The sequence below is a fragment of the Agelaius tricolor genome, unplaced genomic scaffold (genome assembly GCF_023055355.1).
Source record: "Agelaius tricolor isolate 1412-34295 unplaced genomic scaffold, bAgeTri1.0.p SCAF_1, whole genome shotgun sequence".
Classification (NCBI taxonomy): Eukaryota; Metazoa; Chordata; class Aves; order Passeriformes; family Icteridae; genus Agelaius; species Agelaius tricolor.
This window is the reverse complement of record NW_027269261.1, coordinates 66,614,722-66,620,721: the sequence shown is the minus strand read 5'-3', so window position 1 is coordinate 66,620,721 and position 6,000 is coordinate 66,614,722.

Here is a 6,000-nt window from a genome sequence, read left to right as displayed (position 1 = left end):
GCCACACAGGCCTGCCACTTCACTCGGTGATTCGATTATCGCTGCACGCCCACTCCCGCCACACACCCTGCAGGGTGACAAGGAAGTGTTCCTCACGCCCTGCAAAAGTGCCAGTTGCGCTGCTGCAATTCACGGCTCCAGTGTGACAGGCTAAAAAAAGATCCTCTCAGTGCCCCATTTAGCCCAGATTTTCTGTCCATAAGCTCTAGAGAAGAAGAACCCACAAACAAACTCCTGCGGCAAACCCTGCTGCAGGAAGCGTATGATTGAGGAAAGGATGAGGATGCCCTCCTGATGAGCTTGAAACCAATCCTCTGCCCACACAACTAATTAGCCTGGCTTGTCACTTGACAAACAAGTCAGTAATCAGGCCTACTCCCCACCTAATGAGGCAGCTAAGGAACACAGCAATGCAAGGGGACTAGGCAGCAGATGACACTACTTGTATTATAATGAACTTTTTGCATATTTCTGCCACATGCTTGGCACATCTGCAGCATGGTACAAGTGTCAAAAGCTTCTTGGCAGCATCTGCCCATTTCTGCTGTCATTCAAACCCATCTTAATACAGCTGATTTAGCCTAATGGAAAGTTTGGTCTCAATTTGCACCTTGCCTTCATCCCCACCCCTGTCAAAAGAAACCCAACAAACCTGCAAAGCTGGGTTAAAATAGATCCCCAGACATCTTCAGCCTCCTTTCACAGCGACTTAGTGCTGACAGGGACAGAGGCAGCACATCTAGTCACTGCCATGGTGCTTCATGGTTCACATCTGAGTGAATGCTGAGCATGGTTAACACTAAAAGTCTTGGGCCTCTCTACCTTGGCCTAGGAAATTTTTAACAACCCTAGCAGCAGATAAGCAAGGAAACTTCCTGCCCTACATCTCTCTATCCTAATGGTGGTAGAGATAGAAAATCCTGGTGTAGGCATGAAAGAGGCATGCCTGAATCTTACCAGTGCCCATCCTCATGTGCATCCTCTGAATGTCTTTTTACACACTGATACATCAAACTCCAGCTAGTCTGCATCAGCCTGTCCTCACTGCCAAAGCCAGATGCAGGTATAGCACAGGCAGCCTTATAAAACATCACAGGTTTAAAAACCTATTGTTCCACAGTGAAGGTTAGAGTATGGACCATTCTGGGATATTTCCACACTCAGAAGGCCTGTTAGCTCTGGACCTCTCTCCAGCATCTCAGAGATTCTGTGAGAGCAGAGTCTGATCCTCTGGTGAGGGGAGACTTTCAGTGGTGATTTGATACCAAACTTCTTCCCTGAGCAGACACTCCCAGTGGGTTGGAACAGAAAAGCCAAGCCAGAGTCCACAAGGAAGTTAAATATTAACTGCTCCTGGCACTTAGGACCTGCCCGTGCCATTGCTAATGACAGCAAATCTCTGACTTTGCTGGGAACAGGGGCAGCCCTGTAACTGCACATCTGACCGAGGGAACCAAAGGAGGTGGCTCTTGAGGTAAGAAAGTGTAAAAATTGGTGTCAGCTACCTACAACTCAAACCAAAAAATGACAATATGCATTTCCAGCTGGTGCCTTATATTTAAAACACAAAAAAAAAATTCCAAATGAAACACAGGAGGCTGGATTCTAATCATTAGAAGCAGCTTGTGAATCCCATGGCTGGTCTGCATTATTGGTATGGCTAAAACCTGGGAAGATTTAAGTTTTTAATACAGACTTCCTTCAGATTTTTCCCACTGACTGCCAGAGAACTGGCAGTCCTTCACTCCATGGGCAGATTTTAATGGAACCCTGTCTGAAGCACAAAATATTCCCTACATATGATGGGAATATCAGGCCATAGGTCCCATTACAGGAGAAGATACCTAACTGTAGTTACCTGTTTGGTAGATCACTATCATTAAAACAAAAAGTGCAAAAATGAAGAGAGTTCTAAGAGTCTGTCTTCTCAAAGCAGTCCTGTAGGATCAGATGTCCACTGAGAAAGTAACCTTGTAGAAATCCATCTGTATTTTTCTGTCCACCCTCTCTCCAAAATCTGGTAAGCTTTGCTCAGCAAGTGGGCTTCTTAAAGGCTCCTCAGCCTGTAATCAGGCCAGACCAAAGGAATGACAAGGTTATGTTGTTGCAGTCCTTTTTCCTTATTATTTTCCATAATAAAAATTGTGTACTGCCCTTTTCTTTCCAATGTCAGCTATGATGTAAGTTTGTACTGACCTCCAGCCTACACTGTGATTAGTACAGTGTGAAAGGAGAATTTACCATTTCATTTAAAACTCATCAGTGTTGTTGATACCTACACTGAAAATTACCCTGCCATGGCTGTGTGGGGTTAACAAGACTACCAGTGCAATGCCTGTGAATTACTGAAGATAGGGTGAGTTTCACAGAACATATTTATTTAAAAGGTACCATTTCTGCACAATCAGTTTCAAACTTAAAATAGAAACCTCTCTTGAGGGCTTCCTTTTTTTGAAGCCCCCTTCCTCCCCCCGGTACAGTCCTACAATCCATTAAGGACACACAACAAGGAGTCAGATAAAGTATTTCTAAACTAGATAAAGACAAGAGGGAAGGCATCCTTAGTTGGAGAAAATTCTTGCTGCTCATGATAAGGAGGATGCCTCACATCTAACTTTCTGTGCTATCTCATTGTATAGTCTGGACATGAGAATTTGGAGACCTTCATTCAAACGCCTCCAATTTGATTAGGCTTTGCCTCACATTAAGTGGCTGTAAGTCCTGAGAAACCTTTGCCATCTACAGTAGGCAAAGGTTATTTAGTAACCTCTTGTCCTGGGCTGAGTTAATTCATTACTTCGACACTCACAGCACAGCTACTGCTCTGCCATGTGACATCCAAGAGATTATCATCCTGTTTATTTTTGTATAGTCACAAGTATGAAAAAGAGAAATCCAGGAAGGAGACAACTTAATCAAGTTAAAGCACAACATTTTTTGCCATGGTAAAAAATGAAAGTCAAAAAATACGACATTGTAGTGTTACTAAGGCATTTGTGCCCTGAATAATCACCCTGAACTGACCTCAAGAATCCATAATTTTGATTAGACACAGAATTTTTAACAGACTTTACTGAAAAAGTTCCCTTGTATTATTAATGTATTAATAATCTGCATTATTGGCTAACCCAAAGAGGAACAGTACCCTGAATATCCAGCACTTCCTCCTACTAAATCTGAGCTACCAAAAAAGAATGAGAAAACTTACAAACATAACAAATTATTCAAAGCTTGTAACAGTCTCTCAGCCAAATCAGATGACAACAGACAATAATAGACTTTGAAAACACATGTATGTTGCCTACTAGAAGGCAGGCAAAAAGGTAGTGAAGGAGCCAAAATTGTAGGCTGAAGAGAAACACCAAGACCAACTTAAAACAAACAATATAGAAACACACAGCAATGGGTGATGCCTGAGCTGTGACAGGCAAGTCACCAGAAGCCTTCCTCCTGAGTGGCAGAGGAGTGGCAGATAGCAGAGAAGATGGTGATGTTTGCCATAAAACAAGGGGAGAAAAGACCCAGACAGTAATATTACCCACCACCCTGCCCATGGTCTGGACAATTTAACCCACTGAGCACATACTAGAAACCAGTCTTTACAAATGTGTTTTATGCATCTTAATTTCTCTTGCCCAGGCAAACACCATTTTGCAGATGGGCGAACTGAGATAGACAGATATGCTGCCACCTGTCCAGAGCTGTAGCAACATATCAAACCTATCCAAAAATGCCAAGGCCTCTGAAAACACCAACCACAAACATGTGAAAAGTCCTCTGTCAAGCAGGGAAAGACAGGGGCGATAAAGACTAAGACGAGCTAGCAGACCTCACTTGAAGAGGCAGCTTTTCTTCACATCTATGGCTAAGCTTTTTATCCTTAAGTGACACCATCTGTTCTGACAGACAGTTTTATAAAATTTGAATAAGGTGACCTGGATAAAGCATGCCTGTTACATGGAAATGCCAGTGTCATGTGTGGATGTGGAAAGGTTGTGGATGGTTCATGCATAAAGCGCTTTCAGCGTCTCATCATAAAAGGCCACACAAACCTTTTCTAACATGCCACAACACAAAGTGAACCATGCTTTTGATAACAATGCTGCAGTAAGTTTTCTACTACCTTACAAAGACCTTGCAGATGGCATTCACACTCCTGTAAGTATTTATGTATATAGGTAACTTTTTAACATATGAAGTCATGGTCCATTTCCCGGCCCTTTATAATATAACTGCATGACTGTACAAAGACCAGCAGCAAGGAGATATTTATGTCTCTGCTGACAGGTCTATTGATCACCTGGCTAATGGCAACAAACAAGGCCTGCAGACTGGACTATCATTTGGTCATCTCTGGAAAGGAGCACCAGTACAGAAAAGACAATGGTGGGTCAATGTGAACTGACCTTCCTCTTTTTCCAACCAAGAGGCTTCTGTCTGAACCTGGACTAGAGCAAAACACAATTGTCATCTCCTTTTTTCCCTGCTTCTCCTCACCTGTCATGACCATGGGCAAAGATTCCAGGAATGTGACAAGGCTGGTTCTGTATCATGGTTGAAGGGCACTGGTGAGGCGCAGGCAGGAGTATTTGCAAACCTACCTGGCATCTCACTACATGTTTTATCAGTGCATTCGGTCTCTTCTTTTGCAAAGCCTCAACCCATCCACAAACAAGAGATAAAACATTTCACTGCTTGTCTCTGAGTTTGTAAGAGAGCAGAGCACTCATTTTTTAAAGTAATTGATGGGGATAATCAAGTGGTTTTTAGCAAGTCATGAATGCAGAGCTGTATGTAATTATACTTGTATGTGTTTATGAGTGTTTGGACATACACTTCACTGATATATAGAGGACAATTTTTAAGTGTGGTATGTGCCATCTGCAAACTACTTGCTACAATATGTCAATTAGACTGGATGTTAATTATTTTAAGATTACATGTTTCTAGAAATAGTTCTAATGAAGAAAGTTTTCCTATTTTTTTAATTAAAAAACCACAACCAACCAACCAAACCACAAAAAACCCAACCCACGAAACAATAGGTTCTGTTTCTCAAAGGTTCGTTAATGCTGAAGATTGGAAGGAAGCTGCTGCCCCCTCTTGGCAACACACACAAATGCAAGTACTTTGCACGGAAAAAGAAGATCTGGTCACTAATTGCAATTACTAAGTAATAGACAAGGTTGGAAGTAGAAAAGAGCATAAAAACTGACACAGCCCAAGTACACTTGCTTACTTACCCAGACCATTCAAGATAACTTAGTAAGATGTGGGGGTCATAATACATAGAATTGCCATGTCTTTCATTTTAAAAATAAAAGTAAGTAATATGTGACCTGGATTTAAAACACCACTTAAAATAATACTTAAAGGAGCACCCTAATTCTGCTGGCTTCCTGAATTGCCTTGTAACACCCCACATCTCTCACAACCTAGGAGAACACTTAAACTGCCATACTGGACAAAAAAGGAAGATCAACAGGAAAGCCTGCAGCAGCACTCATTTGACAGCTATACAGAAATCCCCCTTTATCATATATAGAAATTCAATTTCTCTGTTCTAAGACCAAATCTGCCACCTGAGGCAGGTTTCAGTTTCACCTGAAGCTGAGGGTACCCACGGCAGGGTTTAAATTGTAGCACACCTGGGGAAGCTCTTCTGACAGAACCACAGACTAGTATGCAAATTATAAATTAAACCAAGAGGAGCTGGTGCATTTATGGACATAAAGGCTTCACTTCTACAAGAGGATCAGCATAGGCAACCTCTAGCAACCTTCTTCCCTGACCTTTAGCAGAAGAGTCAACAGTGGGAAACTCTCTACAGGTTGTTCCAGCAGGGATTGAATAGGGACACTCAATTTCTTATTGGAAGGGAAAGCATTCAAGTCAAAGACATCTCCAGCAATGTAAGCCCAGTGGACCAAATATGTGACTATTCCAGTTCAGCAGCATGACTTTTAATGCCTCCATTCTCTAAAGAAATTGATGACAGAC